This window comes from Triturus cristatus, chromosome 2_1 (genome assembly GCF_964204655.1).
Source record: "Triturus cristatus chromosome 2_1, aTriCri1.1, whole genome shotgun sequence".
NCBI lineage: Eukaryota > Metazoa > Chordata > Amphibia > Caudata > Salamandridae > Triturus > Triturus cristatus.
The window spans coordinates 466,020,800-466,034,685 of NC_140581.1; positions in this window are offsets into that span (position 1 = coordinate 466,020,800).

The following is a 13,886-nucleotide window of genomic DNA, read 5'->3' on the forward strand; positions in this document are numbered from 1 at the left end:
CGGAGTTGTTTTCTCAATGAGTATTAGTCTCCTAGCTATTGCATTTATTCAATTATTTAATCTTGTTTTCTTTCTTTCTATTAGCTTGGTACTTTAGCAGTGATTTCTCTATATTCAGGTAATTCTTTCTTTTTATATTCTGCGACTATGTCTTTTATTTATTTTTTCTGTTAGTGATATATTTCCTGTATTATTCTTTCTACAAATAGACAATATGTAACTTAGCTTTCAAGGTTGACTCCGTGTTCTTCTTCCTTTTGACCGCTAGAGTTAACTCCTGTCAAGAGTCGCTGAGGCAGAGGAGTTACGTCATGAAGAGTTCCTCACACAAGTCTTGTAATCTCCAGACTGGGAAAGAATATCGGGCAGGAGCGAAGGTAACTATGCTATGACGCTCCAATACTTTTACTGTAGACTAGGAATTATCATTATCATTTAAATTCTAAGATTTTCCTGGAACGCGTAAGTTCAGCTCCGAACTCGGGCGACGCTTCGGTGAAGTGCGCATTCGTTAGGGAGAGCGCATTCCACCAAGGCTCCACACAGGTGTGAAGATAAAGACTAGACCGCTACCGCGATTGTACCGCGGCGGCCATCTTGGAACTTCTCCTTTGCAGCAAAGCACTTCAAGCGCGATCTTTTGTGGATTTTCCACACCTCCTGTTCCAGCTTGGTTTCGGATATGTGTAAACCGCATTAACCACTCGTGTCAAAGGCCCAGTGATTCTGACTGGGACAGGTTGGTTTTGATCTGGCGGAGGCATTGTAGTATGTCCCGATGCACCGCAGTAAGGGCATCCCACTTTGCCTCCTTGAGGATCCCCACTACCTGGCCAAATCCTCCGGTGCTATCCTGGTACGCATCTATGATGCGTGCCAGTTGGGGGTCATCATGCAGTCCAGACCCCTCTGCAAGGCATGCCCTGTGCCTCCCACCCCTCCCAGCACCCCTCTCCACACGAGCAGGACCAGCGGCAGTACGCACAGGTGACCCTGGGACCCCTTGGATGGTGTTGCTGGTGGTGTTGGCTGTAGCTTCTGAGGGGTCCTGTGTCCCTGTGCTGTGGATGTTGATTGTCCTTGGTCTGTCCGTGTCGGCGGGGGTGCCATGTCGGTGTCCAGATGGTGGAGGCGTGGGTACAGGGGGGGCAGATGTTGCGGCTGCTGGTGCTGCATGATGGCTCACACTGGAGGGCCAGGTTGGTCGTCGTCATCCGAATAGGACCGTGAGAGAGTCAGACCAGAGAGCTCAGTGTCCAACAGAGTTTGGGACTGGGTATCCTCGTCATTTGTCAGTGGGTGCCCAGCACGACCTGTGTTTGGAAGAGACACACAATGTGATTTATGTTTCTACATGCATCGTTGGTTCACAAACATGACATTTTCTACTTTTATAACAGATGCCTGCCTGTACACTGCTTTTTCCCAGCTTGTAACGGACAGAGTTTGATCTTGTTGTTGGCCATTTGCCAGCATGGCCTTGTGCTCCCCACAACAGAGCCCAGTGTCAGACATCTTGTCGGTCCCTTCCCACTCCCTGTGAGGTGAGTATGGTTCAGGTTGATCTTGCTGGGCCACGTGTGTGGGTGTAGGTTGTGTGTGACTGTGAGTCCCATCATACTCTTGGCTACACCCCCCTTCCCAGCATGCCCATGCTTCCTCCCTCTTGACTCTGCTTCCCTGTGAGGGGGTGTGACAGCAAAGGCAAGATGGTTGACAGTGAAATCCTGGTGTTTGTTTGGCTAGTCCCAAGTGAGCCCCTGTGCTTCACACAGCAGCAGCCAGTACGGGGGATCTTTTGCTGATATTTCAATGAGGTGTGTGTCAAAGCATTGTACCCGGTGAGTTGTGTGGAGTTTGTGTTGGGGGCGTGTCTCCCCATGCTGATTAGTATGGTCAGGGCTGTCAGTGCTCCTTCCCATCATGACACGTGCTTCCATTGTAGGGCGTGCAAGTTGTCTTTCAGGATGTCAGTCAGTGGTGTCCTGCTTCTGATTTGCGCACATGCCCTAGCAGGGCCCTGTGCTCCCCACAGCAGGACCCAGTGTCAGCCATCTTGTCAGTCATTTTCCACTCCCTGTGATGTGGGCATGTTTCAGAGAGGTCTTGATGGGCCAATCAGGAGAGGGAGCATTATCTGTGACTACAGGCCCCATCATGCTTTTGGCTACACTCACTTCACCTGCATCCCCACTATTCCTTCCTGACAGTCAGCTGCACTGTGAGGCGGTGTGTTTGTGGTGGCAAACTGTCTTGCTGGATGTATTTGGCTTAGTGCCAGTGGCTTGCTCTATTTGTTTGTAGGTTGGTGCATGTCATGACACAGTCCCCAGTCACTATGAGATGGCAGGTATTGTGTTTGTGTGACTGGCATACACATCTTGGGTTGATTATCTATTGGTTTGTGTAGGTTTCCTTGGGGTGCATGGTTTCACTGTCCCCTTGCCACACAATCTTGTGTTTGTTGTTTGTGTACTCACCAGTCTCTGGGATGTCTGTTAGGCCATGGACGCTCTCTGGTGGTAGGATGTCCCGCACCTTCTCCTCCCAGGTCCTGAAGTAGACTGGTTTGGCAGGAGGGCCACCGCCGGTGCGCTGACTCAAGGCGTGATCTTTCTCGATGAGTTTCTTGACCCTTCTACGCACGTCATAACACCTGTTCTGGATATCGTCCTTTGTGCACAACGTTGGTGCTTGTGCGTTCACCTTGTCCACAATCCTCGCCCACATCTTGGTTTGGAGGCATGGTGATGGGGGTGGTGGTGAGGGGTGTGTGTGTGAGGGTACAAGTGATGTTGGTTTGGTGTTGGTTTTTCTGTGTGTATGTGTGTGTGCTTTTGTATGAGGTGCTGATGGTGTGTGACTTGTGTGATGGGTGAGTTTTGAGTGTGTCTGTGGTTGCTGTGTACTGATGTGTGCTGCTGGCTGTGTCTCCTGTTTGCAAGGGATGATGGTAGTGATTGTAGTCCTTTATATAGTTGTAGTTGTGGGTGTGTCTTTGTCCAATTAATTTGTGTTGGGTATTTATTGGCTTAGTCATTGCTTGTTTGGTCCTTTTTTCGTGTTTTTTCCTTTGTGTTTTGTAGGCATGTAGGAGACGTTCATGTGATGGAAACGGATGCTGCTGTTGTCTCGTGCGGGCTTCTCCGCCTCGTTCACGCTGCCTGTCTTCTGTGTTTGGTAGGCGTCGTTCGCGGCGGTCTCTATTTCTTGTGTGCCGGGTTGTCTGTGCGTGTCGGTCGTGCGACTTGGTCTCTGTGCGAGTCGGTCTGGTTTTACACGCATTGCATTGTACTGCGCTAATCGTACATCGCGGGTACGGGTCGGTTGGGTTGATTCCGGGTTCGTGTCGGTCGGTGAAAATCGCGTTGGTTTTCCGGCCGGATCACTATTTTCCCTACGGCTCGGTCGTACGGCTTGTATTCCGTATGTGACGGTTGTAATTCACTCGCGTTGCATCGTACTGCACGGGTCGTACGGCGCTGGTCCGTGTCAGTCGGTATTCGGTCCGGGTCCGTGTCGGCCGGAATCGGAATCGGCCCTTTTATGCTACGGGGAGCAGTCTATTCATCTGATCTGCCGCAAGCAAGAAAGTCACCATTGCTAGTTTTTTTGTTGTTTTTTTCCCCCTGAAGTTCATTGTTTTGTTCCTCCAGTTCTGTTTTTTCCTTTTTTTTTCAAGAAAATCCAAAACAATTTAAAAATTGTTAAAAAAACAAAAAAAATATATAAAAGAAAAAAGAAGAAACAAAAAGTTCTTCTAAGAACTAACTTTCCTGGTTTAAAAAAAGAGCTATATATTTGTTTGTTGGTGTGTAAAAGTTTAGATGAATGTATGTCTAGAACGTAATTGACTGAATGAATGCATTAATAGCGTATGGTGAATGTATAAGTGCAGAACTATGAGGAAGTGCTGCAGCATCACACAGTAACCTCTTTAACTGAAGCACAGGGATGCAACATATGTACATAAATATGTTGCACATCTATGCTTCTCTCTGCACGGCTGCTTAAATTGCAGCCATGTGGTGACACAGGCACCCTTGCACCATTGTGGAAATGTGGATTCTCCTGACCAGTTATGTCCCCTATCTTGGACCCCAACGGTTCTATATGCATGTTACAAGTACATGTATGTTCCCTCCAGTTCCAGTTTCGAAGACGCAAACACATGTGCGTCCACCGTTAACATGTCCTCTGTCAGATCCGCCATGAATGGGCTGGATATTCGCTTCCTAAGTATGAAAGGCCACCGACTTTTTATGGCTAAGTTACTCCATTTTTACAGTTCAGGCAAGTAGGCCCGATTCTGTCCTCAAAGCCTTTCCCTGCTCTCTGCCTCTGACAGCTTCAGCTTGAGCTCGCATCTGTATCCATGAACTTTGTCCTACTCCCTGTGCGGCTAACGGTGCCTGCCTCGGCCAGTTTTGCCTGCCTGCCAAGAAGCTGTATTTCACCTTCGAATTATCTACTTTGCTCCTCAGCCGATGCATTCCTGTCTAGTAGTTTAAGTAAACATTCTTCCAGCTACCAAGCAAAAGGCCCGGCTTCTCTGTCTTTATGCAAGTAATTCATAGCCCTGTTACCATGGAATATTCCTACCCCCTCGCATTTAGTGTAGACACTTAGACGCTTGTACACGCACACACAGTCAGTATAGAATAGATTCTGTCCGAGAGCCCTTCCCTTGTGGATAACACAGTTCTTTAAACATAGGATATTAGATATGATTTGGGATTAGGTTGACATAACCCCAGACTTTTGTCTCCACATGTAGAGCTAAATGTCAAGTCCCCTTCACCCTCTAGTTGCGCGTCAATCACACGTCATGCTGCTGCGCGCGCATCTCTGCCAAGTATTTCTGCTGACATTGCGAAATCATCTCCAGGTATCCACCCACACATGACAATTTACCCATTATCATCAAGTGGACGCCCACATGGACGCCCACCTTCACGCCTACTTACACGCCCACATGCTCTTATCTCATTCTCTCTTGCTCTCTTGCTTACGTACAATTGAGAAATGTATATATACTGTACTCTGTGAATAATGTTTTGAGAATATTGAGAATACTTTTCAGCCCCGTCCAGATCCTTTTTTGGTGATGGTGATATTCTCCCTTTGACTCGAGTTATTGGAATAAAGCCCTTTATGAATCTGATACCACAGACTCAGCCTCTTGCTTTATGCATGATCTTATTGATATCTGAAAAATTATGACAGCGTGATATTTTATTTACCACAGAATGGCGCCCGAACAGTTTAATCTCTTTCCCCACACGCCGGAGATGAAGGTCCTGTTTTGCCCCCTTCCATAGCCGTGATGGACTTCAAGCGTGCACGTCGCGGGTTTTCCCGCCAACTCCCTCAGGCCACCGAAGGGGACAGACTGCGACCAGGCATCCATACGAGGCGGTGAGGAACGCAGATTGTCTACCCAGAGCCCACCTGCGAGAGAGCTGCGTCCGAGGTATACAGAGGCCCACCAGGTTTTCAAAGTCCCGATGTCCAGAGGGTCCGATGTCCGCAGTCGTCGAGTCCAGTCCATTCTCTGAGGCCTTCCGTTTCAAGGAGCTACTCGGTGAGTACCATCGCCGGGGAGGCGTGTTGACGCGCACATAGGTTGTGCCGGTCAAGACGGATTTGGGTACACAAATCCGGTCTGCACTGTTTAGCAGTGTATATGTACTGTTTAGCAGTATATCAAGTATTCCGAAGTATCTAGTTATTGTCAAGAATTCTGCTTGGTGATTAGTTAGGCAGACTGTCATCATTGTCGGTCGTTGTTAAAATGTTTAATGTTTAATGTTTAAAGTGTTCAAATATTGTGGTATGAATGATTGTTCATTGTTCACTGTTCATTATTGTGTTTTTTTCGTATTAAGTGAGTTCAAGAGTAAGTATCAGATCAGTTGTCAATATGCCGCTCTTCTCGAAGTTAAGACAGATTACTACCAGAAAAGGGGTGCTTGAAGAAGCAGTTCCTATTCCTCCTAGGGACACTCCAGGACATTTTATGTATCACAAGCATGGCTTAGACGCCATATTATTCCTTGATCTATGGGTGGACTACACCAAAGAATTACCAGAAAGTCAGAGGTGGCCCGTAGCTGGGACCTGGGATGCCGAATGTATCATGAAAGTCGAAGAAGAGTTGTGGAAGAGGAAAGCTAGACAGTCACAGAAAGACGCTGTTGAATTATGGCGTAAAGAATAGCATAGACGCACAGAGTAAGCGCTCAGAAAAGAAGAGAAAAGTAGGGAGGATTCAGACAAAGCCCGAGAAAACGTGTTAGTTGAGGAAGGTATACGAGTAAAAGCAGGACAAGTAGATGGACAACGAAACACTCTTATGAAAGAGAAAATGTAGACCAGCTTGGAAGGATGCCAATGAGTTTTTGGCGCAAGGCGTCACATAGAAGGTCAGAGTAAGTGTTTCACGAAGCAGAGAGAAGTGGACTGGAGTCTGGAAAAGCCAAGGATGAGATGTTACAGGAGGAATTTGAGCTGGTAAAATGAGCGCAGGCTGACAGAAAAAGAAATACTGACGTTGCTGGTATTTATCCCGTCCTTTCAGAGGACCCAGCAAGAGTGGCCCCAGTAAAAAGACCAGTTATAATACATATATTAATTACATAGTAGCCCAAAGGTTCTTGAGCCACCCACCAAATGAACAGCGCATAGCTGGTGTTTACATGGTCCAACATTTGACTACGTTGTCAATAGGAAATTGAGAGGGGTGCAGCTAGAGAAGGAGCAACTCCTGTGATTTGATGACACCCCTAATGTACAAAGTGTTAACGAAAAATAATTAGTGAAAAGTTTAGCTTGGAAAAAGATTTGTGGGTATTTCGAATTTGCAAATTTTTCATGAATACAGGTTTGTGTTCTTGATGGTCCAGTGAGCCAATGTGCTGGGTCAAGTCGGTAAGATTATGACCCCCTGAGTGCAAATTGTATGTAAAAATAATTTTTCAATTGAGCGAATTATTGCAGTTTTTATGGAATTGAGTAGTCTTTTTGTCTTTGACAGCTTCAGAGTGAGGAGAAGGTGGGGGCCGTGTAGAGCAGAATGTGATACAGAAATCGGAGACAGATTCTGACCTTGTAGCCAGTGTAGGTGGGGGCCGATGAGAGGAGCAGAACAGGGCACTGCTTAGAAGGCTTCTCTGACATCGCATCTGTGTAATGCCTGCAGCTGGAGAGCCTTGGGGCCAGGAGTAGGAAAAACAAACAAAAGATGGCTGGCAGCCCAGGCTCAGGCCGCGCTGAGGGGCTATTTTTAACTTCTCTGATAAGACAGGGCAGCTGAGAAATGTAAGTCGAGAAAGATTCCCTTGTTCTATTCTGTGCAAAACAAGTGCCCCGAGGAAATGTCTATGGAGAAGATTTGTTTTATTTTTTAGCAATTGTTATATTGCTTCTGGTCAGAAAGTAAAATGTTGCTCTTGCTTGGAATTTTAAGGGCTATGTGCCTATATAAAAACGATTTTCAAATTCAGACATTTTTGAATTGTGGCCACAAGCTGCCACCAGTTGCATTGGATAAATGATCCAGTGGTTACGGGTCTGTGAGGAAAGATGTGAGATGCATCTTCGACTAGGACATGAGGGTACATTGTGTACAAAGAAGCATAGCACATTTTTATAAAAAAAAAAAAAAAAAAAAGAGACAGGTTCGTGTGTTCGTCATTTTTTGATTAGTGTTGCTGATCCTGTGTGTCAGACTTGACGCGGTCATCATTGGGATGACCCACTGCCAGATGGGGTTGTATAGGGCAGGTAAATAAGTTATTGATTATAAGCCTGACAAATTAAGCAGGCCAGAATGTTCGCATCTGAGCTGTAGGTACTGTAATTACGCATCGCTGCTCATTTATATATGTTAGTGTAATTATCTATGCTTTCTGTGCCCGGTATACTGATGGCTTGGCACAATTACTAAATTTCACAGACATGATATTACCATTATCATGCTGTCAAAATAGCAGACAACACGTTATCAGTGTATGTCTAATTGGTGTTGGAGATGAATGAAACAAAAGAAAAAGGCTATGCAAGACTAAAATATTTTTCACATAACTGCCTTTCTCTTATAGACAGGCAGCCTCGGTCATATGTTTCCAGATTGGACATTAAGGAACAATTATGATCTGTGCACTCGCATTTTAACTCTTGAAAGGCCTGTTTTAAATAAGGACTGCCACCACAGAGTGACACATAAGGCTCGGTATTTAGGGTAATGAGAAAATATCTGACAGGATTTCCTTTTTAAAGTTTGCTTTAGTAAGCTCATTCTTGTGAGTGGTGGCCCCAAAAGTTGACTTGTTTTTGAATTAGGCTATTTATTGTATAGGTGGAAATTATTGCACATTGACTGATTTCTTTAGCAGATAAATTATTAATTATCAACATTAACAACTGTTCTTAAACTTGGTTTTCCGAATATTTAGGTTATTTAGCATTCCTATTAGGGCCTCCTAGCATTAATATTGACTTCAGGTTGGTGTAGGTTCATGTAATAGGGACATTTGCATATGAGATGTCATTTGGCCAGCTTATGAGCTAACACAATGAGGTTTGTACATTCATTTGAAGGATTTCTCGCCGTTTCACATACGCTGTGTATCTCCTATAATTTTGCTTACGCCCAGTAGCTACACACAGGGATTAATAGTGTTGACAAGACACAGGGTTTGATAGTGTTTGACAGCAGTGAAATCTGTTTCAGATTTCCTCCTGTCAATAAGGGGGGGAAGGAGGAGAATATTGGCTTTCTGCTGGCCCCTGAGGAGGTTCGCTTCCCGCTAGCCCCTTAAGAAATTAAGCCCCTTAGAAATTAGCCCCCTTAGAAATTAAGCCAAGGAAATAGGTATGGTGTTTTCCCCTTTTTCTCATGTTTTATTGTGATCTTTCAGGGGAATTAGTCCAAGCCCCTAATACAGCTTCTACTAAAGTCCTCCCTTGGACACAAGAACACACTGTGGCATTTGAAGAATTAAAGAGAGCTTTATGTCAAGCACCAGTTTTAGCAAACCCTGATTACAACAAATCGTTTATGTTTTTGTGACAGAGCGGGATGGAACAGCACTATCTGTCCTAACACAAGATCATGCAGGAAAACACGAGCCCTGTGCTTATCTTTCTAGTACATTAGACCCAGTAGCACAGGCTTTGCCTGCGTGCCTAAAATCAGTTGCAGCAACGGCCTTAGCCATAAGACAAAGTGACTCGATAGTGCTGGGCCACCCTCTGACAGTACAAGTACCACACGCAGTAGAGGTTCTCTTGAACCGGACACAAACACAACACCTGACTGTAGCTAGACTGACGGATTATGAGCCAACGTTATTTCAACCACACATAGAGATCAGACGATGCAACATACTGAATCCTGCTACCCTTTTGCCCTCCAGTACAGAAAGCGTTTCACCACACAACTGTGTTGAAGTAATACATACCGTGACTAAACCAAGACAAGACTTGACAGATGTTGCACTCCCAGACCCCGAGCTAACACTATATGTTGACGGCTCATGCATGAGGACAGGGGCGGGAGAATTAGTGGCAGCATATGCAGTGACTGCTGATACTGTAATAATAGAGACTAGAAGAATAGACATATTGTCAGCACAAGCAGCAGAGCTCATCGCCCTGACACAAGCGTGCATAAGAGCTAAGCACCTGAGAGTAAACATTTACACCGATTTTGTGGAGAGAAAGAGGTTTCTTGACCTCTCATGGGGCCAAGATACAGCATGGCCCCCTTATTCAAGCCCTACTGGAAGCAATACATTTACCAACAGCCATAGCTATCCTAAAATGTAAAGCACATACTAGAGCCACAGATACCATTTCCCAAGGCAATGATCTGGCAGACCGAACTGCTAAACAGACAGCTCAGACCCCACTAGACATGACAAAATCACAGATACTATCACTGTCCAAAGCCATGACAGTTAGGGATCCTTCCAAGGATGTACAAGACATACAGACACATGCTACTATGGACGAATTAAAGAAATGGTCGGAACAAGGAGGGGTACTGACTGATCAAGGTTGGATGACAAAGGGCAAATCCACATGGTTTCTTCCTGATACCATGGTACAAGTGATTATAAATACCGCACATAGTCCTGCACACTTAGGAGAGAAAGCAATGATAGATAGCTTACAGAATATATGGTTCAACAAGCACCTGCGTGCAGCAGCGAAACAAAAGGTCAGAACATGTATGATCTGTTGCCAATTCAATGCAGGTAAAGGCATTCCGATGGAACAAGGTGGATTCCATCCACCTGACCACCCTTTTGAAGTGCTCCAAATGGATTATATCCAAATAAACAGATGTAGAGGTTACAAATATGTCCTGGTACTAATGAAGCAGGTGTCCCTTCTGTTAGGGTATACCTGGAAATTCCATTGTGTGCGACATCCTGAAGCAGCAGGCCTTGTAGAAAGACATAATCAGACATTAAAATTTTGCGCAGACAAAGGTATAGACTGGATGGTAGCCCTGCCGGTTGCCCTCTTTTACATGCGAATGGTAGCTCATTCTAGAACAGGCTTATCTCCCTATGAAGTGGTCTTTGGTAGACCACCAAAATATGTGGGCACTACAATGCCTAAAAGATTACTTATGTTGACAGTAACATGCTGACAGATTACCTGGCTTCCTTGATGTCTGCACTACTCTCTTGTTGTTCGCAGGTTGCTGCCGCCTTCCCTGACAACACCCAGGTCAAAGAATACTCCATCGCTCCTGGATGACAGGCGCCAAAGTCAGTGCTCTGGACCACGGGGACGGCCGTTAAAGTCAAAGTGCACCTTCACCACTCTTTTACAAAGGAAAAAAAAACTTTGAACTTGGATTTTGAACAACATTTTCTAGAGGAGAATGCCCAGAAGTTTCCACAAAGCTAAACCTTGATTCAAAAAGTCAGAACCCGTTTGATCAATTAAGTCCACTAGGTGGTGAAGCGGTTGAACATGTATTCTGGCTCGCATAAGATCTTGGACAATAACATAAAGCAAAAATAAGAAAGCTAGATAAGAAGCAAATAGATGTATAGTGACTGTAATTTTTCAATATCTTAAGAGCATCACGATAATATGTATCAGCTTAATACTACATGCTATTTTTCCTCCTATTGCCTCACTCTTATACTCCTCCACTAATGATACCATAAAGCACACATTTAGTGATCTGCCATCCTATGAGCTATCATATCGACTTGCCTTACGCAACAATACCTTTATTCAGATGCTGCACCATTCACATCAGACTAGCAATGCTACAGACTGCTGGGTCTGTGGCCGACTCCCCCCCTATCAGAACTATAAGGGAGTTTTGCCCCTTTATTCTCTATCCGTTCACACACAATGGCTCCTGTGGAGCATGGTTTAGTTTGATTAATTCCCTAGATTCGAATTCCGCAGTTTATCAAGACAACTGGGTATGGGGAAACCTGAATTTAGTTTTTGCTTAAAGTCTGCTACCCTAACAAGGAGGGACTTCCCAAAAGAACAGGAACTGATCTAAGAAATGAAGTATATGGATTAGGTAATTTTACACTTAACCTCATGATCCTGAACGTTGAATCTGAAACTACACCAATCTTGCCCGCCATGTCCGTATTCCCAGTAAAAGAGGAATTATGTATAAGAAAGAATGGCTCCATACACATGGGCCATAGTAAATGCACCACTGTAATAAAATTCAGTGATCAAGGCCAGTCTACATTTAGAGCTTCTCGTCATTCCTACTTTATATGTGGCCAGACCGCATATATACGCTTACCTCTAGATTGGGATGGTACCTGTTACATAGCATTCCTCCTACCACCTGTTTTCCTAGCTCCTCCTGATTCTCATAGAAATACTCATTTAGTACACAATAGACAGCAGAGAGATCTCCCAATTGTCAATTACACTGAAACAGCATGGGAAAAATACACAGATTTCAATAAAGGTTTCTTTCCCTATATAGGTACAGTTACCAATAGTAAGCTGATACGTAGATTAACCAGAACCCTTGAAGCAGTAGTGAACGAAACTATTTCCGCCTTAGGCAATTTAACAGAAGAGCAGTCTGCTATGCGGATTGTTGTGCTTCAAAATAGTCTTGTCCTTGACGTTATCCTGGACGATAGGGGCGGAGCTTGTAGGGTCATCGGATCAAGCTATTGCATTTTTCATACCAGAAAATTCGCCATCTGTATATAAAGCCATAACTCGCCTTCATAAGATTGTAAGCCAGATACACCAGAATCCAGGCACCTGGACTTGGTCCGGTTGGTTTTGGAGTGTATTATCTACCTTTGGACGGAGGGTCCTATCCTTCCTAGGTATTGGCCTTCTCATACTATTCAGTTGCTGTCTATGTCTACAATGTGGACCAGCGATCTGTGGTCTGTGTGCCACATCGTGTATTCCACCACCAAGATTTCATTCAAGATCACGGAAGAAGAAAGAAGAACAAATGATGCTATATGAACAGATCAATGGATTGATGAAGATTGATATCTCTTGAAGGGCAAGTAGGGGACAAGGAGGGAATGTGGAAATGTGGATTCTCCTGACCAGTTATGTCCCCTATCTTGGACCCCAACGGTTCTATATGCATGTTACAAGTACATGTATGTTCCCTCCAGTTCCAGTTTCGAAGACGCAAACACATGTGCGTCCACCGTTAACATGTCCTCTGTCAGATCCGCCATGAATGGGCTGGATATTCGCTTCCTAAGTATGAAAGGCCACCGACTTTTTATGGCTAAGTTACTCCATTTTTACAGTTCAGGCAAGTAGGCCCGATTCTGTCCTCAAAGCCTTTCCCTGCTCTCTGCCTCTGACAGCTTCAGCTTGAGCTCGCATCTGTATCCATGAACTTTGTCCTACTCCCTGTGCGGCTAACGGTGCCTGCCTCGGCCAGTTTTGCCTGCCTGCCAAGAAGCTGTATTTCACCTTCGAATTATCTACTTTGCTCCTCAGCCGATGCATTCCTGTCTAGTAGTTTAAGTAAACATTCTTCCAGCTACCAAGCAAAAGGCCCGGCTTCTCTGTCTTTATGCAAGTAATTCATAGCCCTGTTACCATGGAATATTCCTACCCCCTCGCATTTAGTGTAGACACTTAGACGCTTGTACACGCACACACAGTCAGTATAGAATAGATTCTGTCCGAGAGCCCTTCCCTTGTGGATAACACAGTTCTTTAAACATAGGATATTAGATATGATTTGGGATTAGGTTGACATAACCCCAGACTTTTGTCTCCACATGTAGAGCTAAATGTCAAGTCCCCTTCACCCTCTAGTTGCGCGTCAATCACACGTCATGCTGCTGCGCGCGCATCTCTGCCAAGTATTTCTGCTGACATTGCGAAATCATCTCCAGGTATCCACCCACACATGACAATTTACCCATTATCATCAAGTGGACGCCCACATGGACGCCCACCTTCACGCCTACTTACACGCCCACATGCTCTTATCTCATTCTCTCTTGCTCTCTTGCTTACGTACAATTGAGAAATGTATATATACTGTACTCTGTGAATAATGTTTTGAGAATATTGAGAATACTTTTCAGCCCCGTCCAGATCCTTTTTTGGTGATGGTGATATTCTCCCTTTGACTCGAGTTATTGGAATAAAGCCCTTTATGAATCTGATACCACAGACTCAGCCTCTTGCTTTATGCATGATCTTATTGATATCTGAAAAATTATGACAGCGTGATATTTTATTTACCACACCATAGTGGAAGGATATCTGTGTCATGTGCTGTTTGTTTTTGTGTAGAAAGACACACCTTCCTGCACAAAAACAATCAGTAAACACATTTTTCTCCTTCAATGTATGCTGAACATTTTAGCATGCATTGA